This window comes from Miniopterus natalensis, unplaced genomic scaffold, assembly GCF_054644295.1.
Source record: "Miniopterus natalensis isolate mMinNat1 unplaced genomic scaffold, mMinNat1.hap1 Scaffold_75, whole genome shotgun sequence".
Classification (NCBI taxonomy): domain Eukaryota; kingdom Metazoa; phylum Chordata; class Mammalia; order Chiroptera; family Miniopteridae; genus Miniopterus; species Miniopterus natalensis.
Genome location: NW_028270002.1, coordinates 47,242 through 69,453, shown reverse-complemented (window position 1 = coordinate 69,453; position 22,212 = coordinate 47,242). Strand labels below are relative to the sequence as shown.

Below are 22,212 nucleotides of genomic sequence, written 5' to 3'. Positions count from 1 at the left end.
AATTTGGTTGAAATAATCTCACAAAAATCTTTACAGGTTTGAATGTTTTTTTATGTTCAGTCTCAGTGGAATAAAGATCCTTCTAATAACAGGACTGTCTATACCCAGAGTGTGCTGGGCGCATGAGAGTCACTGGTGGGTAGGAGGCTCCCATCCCTGAGGCAGCTCCCATACAGGCTTGGTGCCCATGTGTTAGGTGTGGGCTAAGCAGGGGACTCCTTGGCCTCTACGAGTTGGATTGGATGCCTCTGACTCTGTTTCCAACTCCTCCAGATTTCAAGGAGGCCCATATTTTGTGCCTGCCTCTTGTGAGGCTGGCTGCTTCTTGAGATATTGGCTGCCTCTTGTGAAACTGATGCCTCTTGTGATAATGCATGCCTCTCCCCAAAGTGCCTGCCACTCAGGATACTGGCTGCCTCTCCCAAGAGTGCCAGCTTCTCACAATACTGGCTGCCTTTCATGATACTTGCTACCTCTCCAAACACTAGCCAACCCTAGCGATAGTGTGCACCTCTCGAGATCCTGGCTGCCTTTCCTGATCCTGGCCATCTCTAATGATAGTGCCAGCCTTTCGATACTGGCTGACTCTCATGGTACTGAGTGACTCTCGGGATAGTGCCTGCCTCTTGCAATAATGCTGGCCTCTCCCCATAGTGCCAGCCTTTCTCTATACTGGCTTACTCTCAGGATACTGGGTGCCTCTCACAATAGTGCCTGCCTGTTGTGATACTGGCTGCCTCTCCTGATACTTACCGACTCTCAAGATATTGGCTGCCTCACATGATAGTGCCTGTCTCTCGAGATAGTTCCTGGCTCTTGCGATAGGGGCCTACTCTCCCAATACTGGGTACCTCTCCCAATAGTGCCTGCCTCAAAATAGTGCCTGCCCCTTGTGATACTGGCCTACTTTCGTGATAGCGGCTGAATGTCAGGATAATGAATACCTCTCATGATACTGGCTGCCTCTCCAGATACTGGCTTCCTCTCAAGATAATGGCTGTCTGTTGAGGTAGTGTCTGTTTAGGAGTGTATAGTGTATTCCATCATCATGCTGTGTGTCTCTAAGGAGTGGCACACAGCCTCTATCAGCCATCCACACAGTCTGTCACAGCTGAATGCTTGTGCCCTCCACATCACGTCAGTGCCCAGCCCCCAGGTGCTGGCATCTGGAGGGGTCATGAAGGTGGAGCCCTCAGGAATGGGCTGAGTGCCCTTCTAAGGAGAGACAGGAGAGAAACGACCTCTCCCCTCTGTCGTGTGAGGGCACAGCTAGAAGGTAGCACCTGCAGACCAGAAAGGCAGCTCTCACAAGGAATCAAATCGGCCGGCATTTGGATCTTGAACTGCCAGCCTCCAGACTGTGAGAAATAAATTTCTCTTCTTCAAGCCACTCATTCAGTGGCATTTTTGTTATGGCAGCCCAGGTTGACTAAGACATGGCCTTGGGGCCCTGGACATAAGCAAGCTACCATCTACATCTGTGCAGTGGCTAGGCCAGATGTGCAGGTCAGCTATGCCATGAGCCACCTCACTCAGTCTCCACACTGACTCAACGTAGCTGGCAGGTGGAAGGGGGGGTTGTACACCTACCTGTAGATACCAGAGGAGACAGAAGTCAGGCAGGTTGAACAAAGACTGCAGGAAATCATGGTGTGGGATTCCAGGACAGACTCCAGGTGAGGTACAAGAGCACACCTGCAGGGACTCGGGTTGGGTAGAGAGGGGCGTCATCAGTCCACCTGGATTGAAAAGATAGATCACATTTGTGTGACTGGAGCTTTAAAAGCTGTGTGATTCAGGTTCAATTTTGTAGAGAGGAATTGCCTCTACATAACTGAGGATGAATGGGTAACCTGAGGATTCACCACTGGGACCTCAGGAAACCAGAAATAGTGCTTTAACTAATGACGTGAGATCTAGACAATCCACGGTAGTGAATATATGTGCTCCCACTATGAAATGTATAATGCAAAGATTACTAAAGAGTTAACCCACATGCAGTTCCTAGGTCTTATCTGAAGTGAACACACTATCAATTGTGGGGAGAGGGTTCTCCTGAGCAGCTGGAGGCATCTCTTGGCTCACACAGGGCCAGTGGCCTATATGAACCCCTCTGGGGACATAATGGAAGGTGGCCCACACTCTCCCCACAGAAGACAGACATAGTTGTTGGGTTGACCAGATGCTGACTGATATACATGCTCAAGGCAGAACAAGGGAGCACACATCACCAAATCTCTGTTGGGTAGCAAGATGCTGTTGATGATGGAGAGAGTGCACTTCTGTGGGTTAGGCCTCTCTGGGTACCCTTTTGGCCCTTGTTGAGATAGCTCTTTTCCCTATACCGCCATTAGATAATCTGTTTTCAGTGGAGATGGCAGGGCAGAGCACACTATTCATCTCTTTGTAGAGAAGAAGCACAGAAATGTGAGGTTTGGACTTCATGGTGCCAAATATTTATCATATTACACAGAGATACATTTTGAAGCAAGAGCACATTAATTATTAAGAATAAGTGTGTATTTGCACAAGAACAAATGCACCAAGGTCTGAGGATTAAAATAGCATCGATTATTGAAAAAAGGTTATGATACAAATGAACAGAGTAGCTAGACTTTCTCAATAATACTTTCATGAAAGAATGCAAAATAAATTCATAAATAAATAAAACCACACAAAAAAATTACAGAAATATTTTGACTTTCTTGTAGTATTCAAAATATTCATTCAAAATTCAACATGATGGCCCAAAATAAACAATTGAACTCAACGATCACTTACAACTGTCTAAGAGCACTCTCTCAGGACTGGACCATTGTGATGGAGTAGAAGTCATTCTAGCTTATGTATTAATTTAATGTATAGCAACAATTTAATAATGTACAGTAGTTGTCATTTACCCTTCATCGAGTTCTTTACTCAAAAATCCCTTTTATTCTTAGACTTTTATTTTATTTATTATTTTAATCCTCATCTGAGGATATGTTCATTAATTTTTAGAGAGGAAGACAGATACAGGGAGAGAGACTTATTTACACAGTCACTGGTTGATTCTTGTATATGTCCTGACCACAACTCACACCGTTGTTGTGGCGGGATGATGCTCTAAGTAACTGAACACCACCCAGGACCTTAGATTTTTATTTTGAAGTTAAATTTTATATACCTTTTAAATCCTTTTGCTGAGAATTGTTTTCCTGCCCTCATTTTTTTGAGGATTTCTTTGCCTCACACCTGAATAAGGAGAACATTTAGGTGGCAAAGTGGAGAATCCCACCTCACGTTTTATGTGACTTGCTCAGGACAGCTGTAGTAACCATGATGACAAACACCAGATAGTAAAGAATTTTAGCACCAGGCGCGAAGCTGTTCTACATGGCTTCTATCTTTCATCCCCCAACAAGCCATGGAAACATTCCAACCACCACATCTTACAGATCAGAAACCTGCAGCTGAGAAAGCTAAGTACTTCAACCTGACAGTGGAAGATGAGATGGGAGTTGATCCCAGGATATGTAGCCTTGAAGCCAAAACCCCATGTTCTCAGGGTCTCCTGGAGATCTCCAGGGACATGCTCTGCATGGGCTTCCAAACTTCAGCTATCAAAACCAACTGTGTACCTTTCATTCCTATCTCTCAAACAATAACTACCTCAAAATGAAGTAAACTTGATTTGCCTCCTGTTTCCTCTTTTAGAGAGAGCCCTCCCCACCTCCAGGGATGTCTGCCCAAACCAGCCATGATTGTAATTTTTGTTAAACAGGTTCAATTCAATTCAATATCAGCCATTTTATGTGGTTTTCAACAGTAAATTTAGCACAGGTAATGGTACATGAGAGGAAAAAGCTGAAAAGTAGACAAAGGATGTGACTGAAGGCAGATATCTGCATAATGAAGGGATTGCTAGTGACCCTGGGACTGGAGGGACTGAGGGATGAAGGAGGCACAGGATGTGTTCTACCTGGTGAAGCTGAAGCCTCTCCTCTAAGCAGGAGCGACTGCAGGTGTGGTGGATTCTCTGGAAGCTTCAGTTCCCCTTTCAGAGAATCCAAAGCACACCAAAAGAGGCCCCAGAAGCTTCCAGAGAATCCTCTAAAGCAGAGCGGGAAAGAAACATTCTATGTCGTCCCAGACTCCTGCCAGTACGTCTGGTTGGACAAACTTAGCCGGACTCTAGAGGCCAGTGGAGTCTGGGGAGCCTATTTTACAATAGAGTGGAGTAGATAAGGGTGAAGAGTAGATGTGAAGGGTGCCAGTTGAATGAAAGGCAGGGTATTTAATGGCTCTCTGAGGTTGAACTTGAATCTGTTTACCACTGGCTTGTTTTTAGGCCCCATGCTGCTAGGAACATGTCCCATTTCAGAGCTGAGCCTGTGAATGGGAAACATTCTCTGTGTTTTCGTACATACTGAATTTCATCCTCACAGTCGAGTAGCACAATGGACCTTGCCAGGGCCTCACTCCAGTTACTGGATGAATTCACATGAATGGATGAAGGAAAGACCTCCTCATAATGACATCATGCTGAGCCACTGGGCTCCTGTCCTCAAAGCCCAGCTCAGCAGAGCTGTTTCCCAAACAGAGAGATCAGGTGGAGGACCAGGCTTTGCACCCCTATCTGTGAGTATCAGAGCAGACAGAAGTGAGGCAGGTAGAACAAAGACCACAGGCGATCATGGTGTGGGGGTCCAGTGCAGACTCCAGGTGAGTTATAAGAGTACACCTGCTGGGACTCAGGTTGGGTAGAGAGGGTGTCATCAGTCCACCTGGTTTGACAGGATAGATCACATTTGTGCGACTGGAGCTTTAAAAGCTGTGTGATTCAGGTTCAATTTTGTAAAGAGGAATGCTTCTACATAACTGAGGATGAATGGGTAACCTGAAGATTCACCCCTGGGATCTCAGGGGTCCAGAAATAGTGCTCTAACTGAGGGTGTGAAATCTAGACAATCCACTGTAGTGAATGCATGTGCTCACACTAGGAAATGCATAATGCAGAGATTACTAAAGAGTTAACCCACATGCAGTTCCTAGGTGATATCTGAAATGAACACACTATCAGTTGTGGGTGTTGGTTCCTCTTGACCAGCTGGATGCTCCTTGCAGTTCACACAAGGAAATTGGCCTGTATGGAGCTCTTTTGGCTCATCTTCCTGCACAAAGCATTTTACAGGAGATAAATAACTGATATGATGGTACCCAGAGGCCAATTCTGGGACTTTGTTACCTCTAGGCATACCCTGCAGGGATGGTGAAAGGACATCTAGGCCAGTGGGGGCCACTGCCTCTCAGAAGCTTGGAACCTGAACCTTGTGGCCAGAAGAAGGATGGATTGAACATGATATTAACGTATTGCCCTTACATTCCTCATCCAAATGTTTTTGGTGTTCTTGTACCCAGGCCCGCATGGTTGTCAAAGCTGTATCTAAAGGAAGACAGAATGACACTAGCACACAAAGGAAACCCCGAAAAAGACTTGGTGAGGTTGGCTTGTTTACCCTGACTGGGAAGAATCCAGTCAGAATGGGTAAAAATTTTGAATTTTTTCTGTGCACGAAAGCAGCTTTACTCCTTTGCAGTACAATCATTCTCAGACCACACAGACCAAGCAGAGTCCTAATATCAATGAATAAGTCATGTTTTTGTAATTAGTAGAGAGATCATTGTATTCAAATTGAAGATGCTCAAGTATCCTAAAGATTCTTGTTTAAATGAGTGACACCCAGTGTACATGAATGTGCTCAGCAAACTCTGATTCTTAATCCAGTACAGGCCTCCCCAGGGCAAACTTGCACAAGCTCCAAATATTTGTGCTTCCCTGGCTGTGTGTGTGTTAAGTGTGAAGTGTGTTCCTCTTTCACTACGATTCCAGGGTCATACGGAGAGGTCTAAATGCATAGGTCAGAGGTCACAGTTCAAGGGTCCAAGGACAAAGGTCATAGGACTGTGCAATGTCAAAAGAGGCAGCAACTATGGAAAGCATCAGCTACTATTCCAGAGAGTGCTTCCTAATCAGACACTACATCAAGAAGCAGCCATTAACTCGAGAGGGAACCAGTATCTTGAAAGGCAGGTACTATTGTGAGAGGCATTCGTTACCCTGAGATTCTGCCAGGGTCACTAGAGTCGGCCAGTATCACAAGTGGCAGGAACTATTTTGATGGATGGGCACTATTGGACAAGATACCCAGTATTGGGAGAGTTGGCCAGTATCATGAGAGGCAAAAAGTACCAGAAAAGGCAGGCGCTATTGGGAGAGGCAGCCATTATCGTGAGAGTTGGCCAGTATCCTGAAAAGAAGAAAATATTGGGAGAAGCAGGCACTATTTGAAAAGGCTGCCAGTATGGCAAGAGGCAGCCACAAGCGCGAGAGGTGCGCAGTATCGCGAGAGGTGTGACTGTCACGAGAGTTGGGGAGTATCATGATAGACCCCGACTATCGTGAGATTTGAGAAGTATCGCGAGAGGCAGCGATTATCGCAAGAGTTGGGAAATATCGTGAGAGGCAGCCACTATTGTGAGAGTTAGGAAGTATCAGGAGAGGCCGCCACTATCACGAGAGTTGTGCAGTATCGCGAGAGGCAGCCACTATCACGAGATTTGGGAAGTGTCGCGAGAGGCAGCTGCTTTCTCGAGTGTTGGGAAGTGTCGCGAGAGGCCTCATCTAGAGTGGGAGCTGGGCAGCATTGTGAGAGGCAGCCACTCTCGCGAGAGTTGGGAGGTATAGCAATAGGCCCCAACTATCGCGATGCTACTGGGCACGGACTTCTGTCTAAAGTGTTTACTGACTTACATTTCTCCACGATCCAGAGAGTTGAGCTGAATGTAAAATCCCTGTGGTGGGTAAAAAGTGTGGGGCCGGGGAGAAGAGGTGCTTCTATGGGGGGCTCGGCTGGGGGCACGAGGGTGTCCTGAGCCCTGGGGACAGGACAGCACAGGACGCCCAGAGGAGGGCCCGTCCCTGTCGGTTGTGTTAACCAGGGCAACCCTGGCCCACCGACCAATGCTGGGCATCTTACCTGATCTTGTCAGGAACTCTTTTTCCATCTGTAAAATGGGCGGAAGTGGTAAGTTCCTCCTGGCGCATGTTCCGAGGAACACGGTGGAAATAACTGTGTGAACATAACCATACACTGAGCCTTTCTCAGGACTATGCTGCAGAACTCTAGGAATGTGCAGAGTTAATGCAGTAAATTCAGTTAGAGCTACGAGAAAGGCCACAGTCAGAGAGCAGTTAATCTTCATCTGTGTGAAGCTACAAGAAGCTCTTATTTCCAGGGATGAGACAGCCTCTGGTCAGTGAGACAACACTTTCTGTTTAATTCTGTGTGAAGAGAAGCTTAAGAAAAGTATTTAAATGTGTGAGGTGAGAAAAAAAATAAAGCAAGTTATACAAAATATGTTTTATAAGCCAAAATGTACTAAGTACAAATAAGCTTATATTGCTTAGTAGTGTTTAAGTCATCACTGATTCTAGAATAAATATTTCAAGCATACAGAAGCAAACTTTCAAACCCAAGAATAAAATGACGCCACCTGTCTATGACATGATACAAAATTAGAAGTGTGTTTTTAAAAATTCTGTTGTATATGAATATATTTTCAAAGCATTGATTTCAACCAACACACCAATTTCAATCTATTCTTTGTATTTTATTTTCATTCACACTTAACAGTGTTGTACATCTGGATTCCAAATGCGCTTCACTTGCTGGAAAGGCTCACTGATACCCTGAGGTCACCGGCCAGGAACTGGCTGCAAGCTGCCGTCTCTGTCACCAGCCAGGAGGCCCATTTCCTCCAGCCTGCTTCACCTGGGCAGAGTTGGAAATGCAAAAGCGGGCCTGAGCTACAGCAGAGTAAGGCTCCGGCCCCCTCAGAGGCTGGAGCCCCTGCAGAGTTGCCCTGGCAGGTTCTGAAGCAGGTGCATGGCTGGGGGTCCCGAGACCCAGTGCACCGCTACCAACCCACTGGCTGCACCCCGAATCAGGCCAGAGTTACTTCCCCACCTCGGGGTCTGGAAAACCTTCCCACAGCCTGAGATCTTCCTTCAGTGCAGCAAGGGGAACTCCTCCAAATCAGGATGAGCTCGTGGCTGGGAACGTGACCTGGGTACTTGGTGAGGTTGGGGCCCTGGACGCCTCCAGGTGTGTCTGCTGGGCAGTCACCCTCCTGTGAAAACTGGCCAGGGCCCTCAGTTACTGAGCAAATGCTCAGATGGCTTGGCCTAGTCTTACCCCAGGCACCTCCTGGAAGAATCAAAATCTTAAACAGGAGTGGAGATCTCCACCCCACTGCCCGGTCAGGTCCAGGGACACTGCTGGGGTCACAGTGACTGAGGTGGGCCCTGGGTTCTCCAGGGTCAGGGCCAACCAAGAAATTCAGAGCAGGGGAAAGAGACTCTGTTTCCCACCTGCCTGCACCTGCCTTCAGGTCGTGAGTGTCCAACCTACTAAGATCTGGAGGATGTTGGGGACTCATACCACTCGACATTTCCCTCTGGTGGTCAGGAAGACCCAGTTCACTCAGACAACTGATGTCTCACTGTTGTTACAATGGGCATTTCCTTGAGGACTAACGACACTGAACTTCCTCACGTGTTTTTTGTTTTTGTTTAGGGTTTGTTTGTTTTTGGTCTTTTGTCACCTATCAATCTTCTTCTGTAAAGAGCCTGTTCAAAGCTTTTGCCCATTTTTAAAAATTCCAGGTTTAAAATGAGTGATGCATTTTCCTTCAAATGTAATATGCAGCCTTTGTTCTAGACTCTTGCTAACACTGTCCTTTCTGCATCTATTTTGTCCATGTCGCTTTTCCAACATTCATTAATAAAGATGTGAATTTTATTGTCCTTGCTGACCTTCCCTGGCAGATGCAGGACCTGTGTCTTTGGTGTTCCATTTTATTACAAGGTGACAAAATTGACATTTTCTTTTTGAAAGTCATGAAATGGACCATTGTATGGTGAGGTCTCCATCTGTGCTCAAAGGTAGAGGAAAATATTGCTGTGATTTAGCAGCAAAATTCAATTCTCTGCACCATGTATGGGGATTTCCAGCTCTAATACACCTTTGCTAAGAGCTACGTGAAAAGGACAATGCTCGAGGAAAATGTAGGTGTTTGCAGTAAAAGTGAAAGATTTGTCACTCTCTGTCCCCACGTCCGTCCAGCCTTCTTTCATCTAGAATTCCTACTTTTTTGTGTGTAGTTAATACTTTTGTAGAGGAAACAGTGGGGCTTTAAGTTATTCTACAGCCTAGGTCTGAAACTTTAGGGCAGCATCCGTATAGATGAGACAGGGGAGGGAGAGAGAATCCAGAGATTCCAGGGAACAGAAGGGCAAAAGGGGGAAACCAAGGAGAGGGAGCCCCATTTATAGAACAAAATTAAATTAGAAAGCAACATACACGCTCTGTCCCAAGAATCCTGATTTGAACAGAAACTGTTCACTGTGGATGGGACTTGAAGCAAGGAGGGCAGGTCTGTTACCATCGATGTCCTTTATTTCCAATCCCAGGAAATGTGGGGAAAGTAGCACATTGATGGGAAACCAAAACAAATAGAAGGGTGGTCTCACCAAGCTTCCTGGGCAGGGACAGGGGGAGACAGAAACATGGATCGGCTGCCTCCTGCATGCCCCCGACTGGGGATCAAGCCCAGCATCCCCAGCATGTGCCCTGGTTCATGGGTGGACACTCAACCACTGAGCCACACTGGCCAGGGGGTCAGAGGTAGTTTAGAAGTCACCATCAGCACCCCAGATAGTTACCGCATGCAGTTGGAGTTCAATTTGACAGAAATTGTCAGGTAAACACCACCCATTCGGGAGAGAGTAACCCAACCTCATTCAACAGAGATTGTTAGCATTTCTATGAGACATAGGGAAATGTTGGACCATCTTCATAGTCTCTCCCCCACACCCCATGTTTGTAACTGTAAAGGGCTGGCTTTCCCAAAGGAGAGGGCGTCAGGCATCGCCATGGAGGGCCCTGGCAGGGACACCGTCTCTGTAGCAACCGAGTGCTGGCGAGCAGGCTTCTATCAGGAGTGCATCTAAAAACTCCCGCAAGGTTTCGAAATGGGGAGCCAAAGGGGAGCCTATTTCAAATTAATTCGTCCTGTTTTATGTGATAAAAAAATTCATCCAGGCTCCTGTGAGACAATCCGCTTCCTTGTGTCGTTGTTGGAACCGTGCGTTTAACGGAGAAGTGCCAGCTCCTGCCCTTCTGCGTCCTGTGCTCTCTATCGCACTGTGGGTGGGGTCTGGCTGCTGGATCCCCAGCAGCAGAAAGTCTGTGAAGTGACCAGTTCTGTCTCGGACGTCACCCGATAGCACTGACCCTGACTGATTTCTTATAGTTTGAATTTTAGTGCACTAGATTATATTTTTTATGTGCTGGGGAGTTGGGTTTCTAAGTTAATCATGTTGTGACATTTTTAGGTAAAGGGGCCCTGTGTGTTGCAATAACTGGTTGGGGGAAATGGACTTGGAGTCAGGGCTACACTGGAGGAAAAGGAAACCTACCCGGAGTTTGGCCACTGTCACTGAGGGAAACACAATGTGAATAATCTCCAGTCTTGCTTCTAACATCTATGCCAGATAGTGAAAATTTTAAAAACAGAATTTTCGGTACCAGATTTTTTAAAGATATGTTTACCTAAAGTTGACTATAGAAGAAATAAAAATAAAGTCAGCTTTTGTATCGAATGTAGCTGGAAAGACTGCTGCTCCCTCAGTAACAATAAGAAAAATCCAAACAAAGTACAAATTCATTTTTGTGAACCTGCCCAAGAAGTGAGGTACTTAAGTGAACAAAAGGGCCAATTCATCCAAAATGAGTAAAAATCTCAAATCTGTATATATTTACAAGACAGCTTCAAAATACCTGAAGCAAAAGCTGATAGACTGAAAGGAGAAATAACAGAAGTAAACGATTGCTGTTGAGTATTTTGATATTCTTCCTTCAACAAGTTACAGAACAAGGAGACAAAACAGTCACCAAGACACAGAGGACCCGAACAGCCATTTACCGGTTTAGCTTTTCTAGAACCCGCAGCCCGACACGCACAGAACACGCATGTACAAGAACACAGAGCACAGACCAGGAGAGACCTTATCCTGCGCTGTGAAAACCTCAGGAGACTGAGAAGAACTGAGATCATGCAAAGCAAGTTTTCTGACCATATTAGAAATAAATTGAAAATTAACGAGAAAGCTATCTGAAAATTTTTGAAATATTTGGAAACTAAGCTAAATCACTCAGTCCAAGAGAAAGTTCCAAGGAAAGCAGAAATGTTTGGAATAGCATGAAAATGTATCTACAGTGTGACAAACTCTGGAAATGTCTAAAATGATGCTTAGATATGGATATTGATACAATATTGGGGCAATGATGTAAATAAGAGGGGACTGTTGCAAAACCGTGGGTCAGCTTTCTGAACCCGGTAATGCACAAGCTGGGCCTTGAGCAATGAGGGGGCGCAGTCAGGCGGGTGTCTGTGCCTGATAAGACCCGCGGGGTGGAGTGGACGAAACAGCATCGCGCAAGGTGTGGGATGAGGGAAACGTGGGCCTGACCCTGCACTACAATGAGCTGCACCAGGGTGACGGTTAATGATGCGAGAAAAGATTCCTTCCAAGGGGACCACGGGCAAGAAGAACGGAGCCTGGGACTGGAGGGTCGGTGGCCCCTAAATAAATGCCCAGCAAGGAAAACAGAAGATGAGTGGTTGGGAAACAAGAAAAATAGGAATAGAATTACATCATCACAGAGAAAAGAGCACCAGCTTCTCTCTGGGCTTTGCTGGCATCTCCCCAACCCATCTTCAGAGAGGGGAGGCTCCACCAGCCAGCATTTTCCCATTCCTTTATTCCAGTCTTCATTTCTTTTCTGAAACTAACACCTTTTTCCAATTTTAAATGTTAGTTATTTAAACGCCAATATTTCCTGAAATATTTCTCAGGGTTTTTTTCTCTCTAACAGGACATCGGTTACCTCTATACCAATGGCTGGAAAAGTAAATGGTTTTCATTTAAACCCCCTTCCCCTGGACAACGCCCTCCCCTGGACTGAGGCTCAGCTTAAGAACCTTCAGTGCAAGAGAGATCCGTCTGAAAATAGGAGCCGGCGAAAGGAGGCCTGGACAGCGGAGGCCCCTGTTCAATGGTGGCCGTGATAATGAGAACCTGCCTACAGATTCCTCCCAGCTAGAAAAAGAAAGGGAACCTGCATTTAAATGTTTTCAGCTCTTCAATTAAAAAAAAAAAAATCAGTATACCTTCCAGAAGTAAGTTTCAACAGGAGCACACAGAAGACTCCCCCTTTCCAGGTAACCTGGCTCTGGTACCTGCTCCTACTGGGCTCTTCTTCAGACATTGCAATTGTCCTTAAACTAAAAAGTAGCAAATAATATGACTCTACTAAGTATAAATACTCTCCCCTCCTGGTTTATCAGATGCTCCATCTGCTACTTCAGACTGTTGGCTCGTACTCACCTGAGATTTAACTAAAACCCCGAGATGTCCACATCAGCTTCGACACAGACTCTTCCAAACGCCTTTTCCTTTGAGCCTGAATTGGAAACGCTGCATTATCTCTTTCATTTCAGCCCACACCTTTCTAGCCTTTTGTGGATTCTATGTTGTGAGGCATACTAGCTATTTCCATAGCTTTCTGGTACCCACAGAAGTAATTGCCACACTGTATTTATTGTCAGTCCCTCTGAAGTGACTGAGTGTCTGGGGACGTCAAGCGCTTGGCTCCCTGTGGGGGCTACAGACAGAAGTGAAGTGGCCTCTGACCTCCCCAGCTCCCCAACCTAAGGTCGCACAGTGGGTCATGTGATCAGAAGTGGTCGCTGTGGGGGACCTGGGGGTGGTGCAGGGGACACAGGCCTTGATGCATCAGGACAAGCTTCCTGGAGGAAGCCGCATTTCTACTGGTTCCCTGTTAATCACTGTGGTGCTGCTCTGATGATGGATTCCGGTGACCAGCGCCAGGGACACCTCCCCAATCAGTGCTTCTCCTTGAGGGCCTCAGACCAGCAGCATCACAGGGCGGGGACCTGCCCGAAAGGAAGGGGCTCAGGCCTCCCCCAGGCCTGCCACACTGTAAACAGGAAGATTTGCAAAGTTGTGTTTTCATATCTCCACCAGGGGATCATGGTGGCACGAACCTCTGAGCACAGCTGGTGTGGACAATTCCAACCCTTTCATCAGTATCAATGAGAGTCACCCATTCCCAGAAGCTGGGGAGATGGGGGGACACCCAAGGTGACATGGAGGTCACCATGTTGTACCTGCAATGATTGTTTGTCCTAGGGACTCCCTCGACTTCAAATTACCAGCAGAGGTTGCTATTTTATACTTTTTTAGCTTGCCAGTTCTTTGCTGTGATACTTTTTCAAAAATATATTTTTATTGATTTTTAGAGAGGGAGAAGGGAGAGGCAGAGAGAGAAACATCAATGTGAGAGAGAAACATCGATCAGCTGCCCCCTGCACGCCCCCTACTGGGGATTGAGCCTGCAACCTGGGCATGTGCCCTGACCAGGAATCAAACTGCCAACCTTTCCATGCAAGGATGACACCCAATCAACAGAGTCACATTGGCCAGGGCTGCTGTGATGCTTTTTAAAACGATAACACAGAGCTGCATATTGTATTTCCTCAAGAAAGCCACAGTGGTACATTCCATCTCACATGCTCTTCCTATGGTGACACTGACATTCTTCCCGCTGAGTGGCGGGGTCTGTGCCCCTCCTCTTGAAACCGGAGGAACTTCTGTAATTGCCTTGACCATTGCAATACGGTGGAAGCGATCGTAAGTGAGCGGGTCATAAAATGTCATGCCCACCTGCCCTGCCCTGTGGGTGCGCAGAGCCTTGGAACCCAGCCACTGGGCCCTAACAGAGTCCACAAGCCATGTGGAAATGCACCCTGTCCATCCAGGCAACAGCCAGCATTACCTGCCACACCTGGAGTGAAGGAGTCCTCGGGTAAGTCCAAGTCACTCTAACTCTCCAAGCCAGGGCACAGCAGGGGACAGGGACAACTTGTGCATGCTGAGCCTTGTCCCAGTAACGGGTCTGTGGAAACAATAAATGGTTACTTGTTTCCAGTCACTGAGTTTGGGGAGGTTTGTTCCGTAGCAGCAGATAACTGAAACGGGCAGAAAAGTGGACAGGAAGCACTTTCAGAGAAAGTGATCCCTAGATGAACACACCTGCGTAATCGTCCCCTAGGTCACGAAATGAAACACTGCCAGCATCCTATGGGCCCCTCCAGACACCTCCAAGTGACAACACCCCAAAGGCAATCACTCTCCTGATTGCCAACACTGGGGATCAATTGGGACTATTTTAAACTCTGGATTAATGAAATAATCTAACAGGTACTCTTTTGTGATGAATTTCTCCAGTATTCTTTGTGCAGTTAATCCAGCCTGTTGCCCACAGCTGTGGTCCACTCGCTTCCACGGCTGAGTGCTGTTCTACTTTACGGACATACGATTCTTCCTCTGCTCTACAGTTGGTGGATATTTGGGGTTGAAACCATAATACTGCTATTAATATTCTCATGCATGTCTCTTAGTGTATGCAGTCATCATTTTCTTTGAACTTATACCTAGAAGTGGAAATTCTGGGTCATAGAATATACAAATATTCATATTTTATTTAAAATACCAAACTATCTTCCAACATGACTACCAATAAGCCCTCTCATCAACAGTGTATAAACTCCTTATTTTTAAAATTTGTATTATGTTTTACATTCTTATTGAATTTATTGGGGTTACATTGGTTAATAAAGTTAAATAGGTTTCAGGTGCCCAATTGTGCAGCACATCGTCTGCACTCTGCACAGTGTGTCGGCTGCCCCAGGCCAAGCCTCCTTCCATCGCCACTCACCCCCCTTTACCCTCTCCCCTCCTCTGGCCGGTCACCCACAACAGTGTATAAACTCCTTAAATGGAGCCCTTCTGCTGGGCGACCCTAACGTGCACTTTCCTGGTGCCCGATGCAGTGGACACCTTTTTTATGCTAGTTACGCATTTGTACATTTTCTCTTGTCAGTTGCTCGTTGAAGCTTTTGGCAATGTTTTCATTGGGTGGTCTTACCTTTTTGTTATGTTTGTAGGAGTTTCTTGCCTATCCTATAAGACACTTGTCAGTTGCCAGCTGCTGTAGAAGAAGGCTAGAATAATCTGTGGCCGTGATGGAGGGACCACGGGCAGCCTGGCGTTTCAGGAAGGGGAGTCAGGGGTGGCTGCCCGTGGGGTTTTCATACCTGAGATCAAGCAATTTAGGGAGAACCTTTAAATACAATTATCTGACAAAGACTTGGAAAATTTCATGATAAAAGAGGGGATTGGCACCACCCCCGCACAAGACTGGGCTGAAGAGTCTTCATAAAATAAACAGGTTTCATGTGAGCCCTTACACATTATTTTCTTTGAATCTAAACTCATCTCAGAAATAGCACAATTAGTATTTTTCCTATTTTATGTGTGGAAATTGAAATTCAGAGGACTAAAAGAATTGCATAATGCCATACAGCCTTGTTCAATAGCAAAATAATTTAGATCTAAACAAGGCTAGGTTAGGGTTAGATTTCAACAAGTTTAGATTTAAGCAAGGCTCTGTCCTTGCAAGACGTGCCTCTATATATACCTACTGTGTTCCAGGCTCTGTGGTCAGCACTGAAGCTGCAAAGGCAAGATGTAGATCTTGCCCTGCAGGGACCTGAAGCTTAGGGACAGAGACCACCCAGTGGGAGAAGTGAATAGTGTCATAGTGCCAGTTGAGAGGCCATATATCCCAGATATTTATGAGGAAGCGACGAATCTTGAAGGACACACAGAAGTTAGCCAGGCGAAGCTGGCTGGGGGCGTTAAAGACTTCAGGCAGAAGGTACGGTCAGGGAGGCCTGAGAGCACGTCACACTTGGGCAACTGCCGCCAGTTCCGCATGTTGCTGCGCTGGGCTGTGCGTGAGGAGCGGGTATGAACACGGAGGCAAACAGTGTGCCCTCAGTTGGAAATTTGAACTTTGTTCTAAAGGTTTCAAGGCGCTGAAAGAGGAATGTAAGTAGGCGGAAGGACTCAGATTAACCAGAGTTTGAGACTTAGCTCTTCTGCTTATTAGCTATGGGACTGTAGTCAAGTGATTAAATATTTTGAGCCCCAGTTGCTTCATAGGTAAAAGTGGAGATAACATTCAATTTGCAGGCATTTAGGGGGACTAAGAAAAATAAAAAACACTAGTGTATCCCGAACGGGTAAGTACTGCATGTGGAGACCCAATTAGAAGTAAGGAGAGTTCCCTACACGTATTCTAAGCCATTTGCATTTTAGACTGACAGAAGGTCTGTAGGCCTGGTTTCCCGGAATTACCACATTTATGTTCTTTCTCACAGGCCAGCCCTCCAGATCTCTATATTGAAAGATTTAATATAGCTCTTGGACAGTGTATGGGAGCATTGCAGAGCATTGTGCCTCTTTTCATTTATATGGTAAGTTAGAGCTTGGTTTACTGGTCTAAGCATCAAGAGCGAAGCATGTTCTGTTTTTCTTTTGCTATATGTTATGGTGGAAATGGAAATTAATCTATTTTAGGAATGTTTGAAAGTGTTGCCATAGAAGAATTATTTACCCCTTTTCTGTTTTAAAGTTCCATAAATAATATTGCTATATACACAATTAGGCATGAATATCAGCAGTTATCCGTTGAGCATTTATTTTATTTCTGCCATATGGAAGATATTGTGCTTGGAAAATAAAGATGTATAAGAAAGATTTCTTGTCCTCAGAAAAAGAATTAAGACGTGTATCTAAAAATGTGAAGTATGATAAATGCCAAGTAAGTCATCTCATAAAAATATGGAACGACAAAATTTACTTGCGTTCTGATGATTTCTTCCACTTGGAGAATTATGCCTCGAGTATAATTTGTGGTCTGTTGACTTTGTTGATTAGTCCCTCTTCCCTTTAAATATATCAAGTTGCAGAATCTTAATGTCAGTGTTCCTGTCAAGTGGAGGGGCTCGTTATCCCAGTGGAGTGAAGCCATCATCCCAGTTCCTCTTTGCTTATTAGATTAGGGACTGGGGTGTGTAGGTTGAGCCTGTATTCTATAGCATAGAGATTGCTGTATGTCTTATACCCATCTTCAAAATGATTTATTTATGCTCCATAAGATATACTTCACTGAAAAAAAAAAACCCCAAAACTACTAGAAAAAAGCCATACAAAACAGAACACTGGGAGAAATTTCCATTATCACCAGGGGCCATTATTTAAGTAATTTATGGAAGATACTTACAGTTGAAAAATACGCAGTTAAAAATAATGACGTGCTATGTTATTTTAGAGAAAAATCGTTCCCAAGAGACATTATGTGGAAAAGTAAGATGCAGAGCAGGGTATAATATTTCTCCATTAGCAAGTGTGTTTTCTTCTGGAAAAAAGCATATCCACATATGCAAGCAACCTTTTAGGAAGAATATACAGAAGTTTTCCCAGTGTAGGGTGGGACCTTTTGGAATAGGACAGAGGGCCTGCAGTGGGACAGTTCTTTTTATTGTATAACCTTTTGCATGGTTTTAATTTTTAACCATGTACATGTTATTTTTATAATTTTTTAAAGAGAAAAAAAAAAGTTGTGTTAAGAATTAAGAGAATCAGCAACTTGTTAACATTCCTCTTTGCGTTTTCCGTTCCTGTACATTGAGTTAACATTTAAACATGAACAAATTCAATTGTTTTGACTTATCAGTAATTCTAATCAGGATGCTTCTGGCTGCCAGAAACAGAAGACCAGATTCAAAGTGATTTAAGTAAATAAGGGAAAGCATTAGCTCTTACAGCAAAATCCAGATATAAGGCAGTCTCCAGTTTGGCCGAATCTGTGGCCTAACAGTGCTGCCAAGGACTCGGGCTTTCGTCTCTGCTGTGTACATCTGATTCACCTGTTCTCCGCACAATGCTGAGATGACTGTCAGATACTTTTCATTCAAGCCTAGCTTTCTCTCAGCCTTACGGGGCTGCCGTGGTCACGCGTCTCCCTTTGAACCAGGCTCTCTCTCAGGGAATACCACACGCTGAGTGACTTACACTAAGCGCTGGAGTGGAGTGTATGTTGGGGCCCAGCCAGTGCACGTTCGCCTCCTGCTTTCAGCCTAGATCATGGATAAATGGGAACTTTTGTTAGTGATACCCGGTGTTGCCTTTAGATGATCCGGTATTTTTAAAGGGCATATTAAGTGCCTCACACAGTGGGTTCTGTGTGTCTGTCCATCATCCCTCTCTAGGTTATGCCAGGTATCTCCCCCTTGTTCTTTTGGAGGTGTGTGGTTCATGGCATTTTATCTTTATGTACTTTTAACCCCATGCCGGAAAGACATGTAAATAGGATAGGGCTTTCTTTTGTTGCTTGGTGTTGGGTTTTTATGTTTTGATTGATGCTTTTATGAATTGTTTCCCAAAAATAATTTATTTTTAGTGTTTCAGCTTTAGACTAATCATTTCCTCTAATTGATTCGCTGAAGAATAATTTATTTTCCTTTTCAGAATAAGTTTTACATCGAAACGAAGCTTAACAGAGACTTAAAAGATGACCTTATAAAGCTGTTTACGGAACGTTGCAGAAAAGCACATTTACAGCCTACTGCGTGAGTAATTCACCTTGCTGGGGTGAGAGAACACCAGCAGTGATGTGCATAGTTTTTGGTCAGCGAGCACTGGCACATAAACCCCATGTTGGCATCTTCTGAATCATGCAGCAGAAGGTGTTGAAGCCCAGTTCTGTAGAGGGGGCCTGAGGAGTTGAAGGTGTGACTTGGAGGTCGCCTCGTGAGCTGGGAGCTGCTCAGCCACGTGCCCGGACAGTGCCTGATACTTGCTGACTTTCCCTCCTCTGACAATGGGGGACATAGCAAGGAAGGGGTGTGCCCCTAACTTTGTCACTGGTAACTCTAGGAGGAGCCCAGTGTGATATCTTTGAAGCCGGAGCACAGAATCCTCTCTGATGTTTACTCTTTGATGCAAAAACACTTCCCCTCTGGCTCTGGCATTTATTAACTATATCTCAGGGCAGTTTCTTACCCTCTGGCCCTGTGTTTTCTCTTCTGTGAATTGGGGTTAGTAAAATGTTTAACGTGGTTATTATGTAGATTAGTAAGTAAGCGGAGCATAGTGCCAAATTCAGTTTTTCCTTTCCCCCCATTCCCAGGCCCCTGCCCCCTTACAGTAGGCGGCATCTTATACCTTTCCTAAAGGAATACACCTCTCCAAGTGAAATTTAGGAGTCCCCTACAACCTAATGTGTCAGCAGTCTTTAAAAGCTCATATTTTATGCAGTAAATCATCAAGTCATGTTTTAGAATTTGGCACATTTTGGATTTGCAGTAATTTTTGCTTTTCTAATAGTCATAGTTTCTACCACAATGAACTTTTACTGGAACTTACAAAAGAATTGTTGTAAGCTTGACCACAAACTCTTTCATTTTTGAGTGTAAATAAAGGGAAGGAATATTAAACATTGGGCCAATTTATTTTAGAAAGGCAGGGTTTTCAAGTAATACTGTAGATGAAGATAATATATTTCATTATGTCCTCAAGAGATTCCAGAATCATCCTGGAGATCTAGAATCTTGGGAGTATGGCCTTTTTAAAAAAAGGCTTTCCAGATGCTTACAGGTATCTTTAAATATGATCTTGTGAGGTATCCCAACTATTAATTATAACCACTTAAGTATTATCTCTGATGTCGACATTGTCTTTGTTTTCCTTGTAAAAGAAAATACAGCATTTTGGAGTTTTTCCTATTAAAATTCTTTAGACCAGTGCTGTCATTTGGTAGAAAAGCATATTTACTATGTAAATATGTTTTTATATTTGTCAGTAATTTGGAAATCAATTTTATTGGGCGTATGCAAAGAAAATATTCAGAGAGAATCCAGATTTAGTGAGAGAAAACATAAACGGATTACTTCTTCCTTTCGTTTATTATAGAATCTGATTTTTAATAAACAGTACACTTAAAGGTGGATATATCTTTTCTTTTTCAAGTAAACTGAAAAGGCCCTTAAGCTTTTGTAAGTTGGATAAAACTGAACTTATGAGATATTTGTTACGCAGTTACCAGGCACTGTGACTATTCTGTAACTGCCAGTTTGTGCTTCATAGTCTCTCCCCCTTTCCACCCGGCCTCCCCCAGCTACCCTCCCATCTGGCAACCTTCAGTCGGACTTACTGGAGGTCAAGACAATTGGTCAAAAGTAGGGAGAGGGAATAATAGAGTATGGGTTTCGAGTGCCTGTTGATATTAGAGAGAACCTTGAGTTGGAAGAGACTCTCTTAGAACCTAAAATTTAGAATTTCAGTTTTAAACATTATATTTTTAAAGTATTTTCTGGAGTGCTCAAATTAGCATTTGTCTCCTTAAAATTTCTCTATGCTATTTATAATTGTAACTACCTACTGATGATAAAATCCAAAGGATAAACTTGAACAATGCACTTTTAGCTTTCATGTAAATTCAAGTGTAACTCACAGTGTATGTTTGAAACTGTAAAGTCATTGTTGGCCAAGTGAGATGGCGTTTCCATTTTTAAAAAGACACCGACAGAAGAAAACAGCCTGTCCAATTTGACAAGCCAAGTTATGCCAAGTTTATGGAGTATTTTGGTTAATAAATTGCAGATCTTTGAGAGAGAAATTAAAAATGAACTGTTTTGAGTCAGTAGTATCTATTGTACCCACTAAATGGAATTTGTTTGTTGAAAGAGACATGGACAGGTGAAAACAGCCTGTCCAATGTGACAAGCCTAGCACACAGTAAAATTATGCCAAGTTTTATGGAGTATTTTGGTTAGTAAATTGCGGGTCTTTGAGAGAGAAATTAAAAATGAGCTGCTTTGCCCGGCCAGGCGTGGCTCAGTGGTTGAGCATCGACCTAGGATCTCGGAGATCGGGGTTCGATTCCCGGTCAGGGCACATGCCCGGGTTGCGGGCTAGGCAGCCAGTCAATGTCTCTCTCATCATTGATGTTTCTCTCTCTCTCCCCCTCCTTTCCTCTCTCTGAAATCAATAAAGATATGTTTAAAAAAATTTTTTTTAAAAAAGAACTGTTTTGAGTCAGTAGTATCTGTTGTACCCACTAAATAATGGAATTTATTTGTATTTGTTAATGATGTTATCTAGAGAAATTATTTCTATCCATTTAAAAATGTTCTGATAAAGTTTTTGTTCGGCCGTAGATAACCTAAAAGAAAGCTGGCTCCGTTGTCAGGCTCAGTCAGGGCCCTGCAGCTCCCAGTCATGGGAGTGAGAAGGGGGAGCGAGCATGGTCTCCCTGCTGTTACCCTGAGTAAGAGAAAACACACATACAGCTGTAGCATTTGGGAAAGTCACATTGACTCAGAAAGTCAGCCTGCCTCTGACTGCGGCCACTGACATTACCAATAACATGTCTTTCAGGGAAATCCCAAGAGCCTCAAATACAGTGACCTGGGGGAGAGAGAAATGGCTGAGAGAATTAGAGACCATTTTTCCCCCGAATGTAAGTCTTTTGAGTCATGAGCATAACGGGAAGCACTTCTGGCTCCCTAAGTACCAGGAACACCATTGCTTTTAGGAAGCTGTCCTTGTTTTCAGAGCCGCCGGGACTGAGTCGTTTCCATCGGTGTGTCCACAGCCTGTATGTGTTTACTGCTGGACTGAGCTCCGTTGCACTGGGTTTAAAGGCAGCCTTCACTGAATCAGTTCTTGGGTTGTCCTCTTGGGGTGCTTTTTTCTTGCACTTGTTTACCCTTCTATCTTTGGGAGAAATAGTAATAGAAAGAAAAACCAGTAAATGTTGCACCATTTTTATGTCCCAGTTTTTCTTCTTTTTTCAGCTTTACTTTTAGAAGCCCAGTCAACACATTTCAGGTCACACCTCCAACTATGGCAGATATCGTGCAAGGCCTGTACACTCTCAGACCAGGTAAACTGTACATCATTCCTTTGGGGTTGGACTGCTTGTTTGTGGTGGCTCCAGCCCTACCCAAGAAACAGTGTTTCTCTGTGTGTTTCTGAGCCCTAATGGTATTTGGGTTGGTTATGGCAAAAAAAATTGAGTAGATACTCATCATTGTGAAATGTAAGCTCAGGACTCAGGTGGAATTCTCTCTATTCTAGTGAAACCCAACTTGTTTAGGAAACACACAGAAGAG

The 22,212-nt window shown here is 44.5% G+C and overlaps 1 long non-coding RNA gene across 1 annotated transcript in view; it reads left to right on the top strand.

Annotated features, from left to right (window-relative positions):
- LOC148090217 (uncharacterized) overlaps positions 1 to 21,983 on the top strand; it is a 51,268-nt gene extending 29,285 nt beyond the window's left edge. The window contains exons 2-3 of the long non-coding RNA XR_015713895.1: positions 18,566 to 18,666; positions 21,895 to 21,983. This is a non-coding gene — a long non-coding RNA (uncharacterized LOC148090217). The remainder of the gene's footprint in view (positions 1 to 18,565; positions 18,667 to 21,894) is intronic.
- Positions 21,984 to 22,212: the final 229 nt, after the last annotated feature.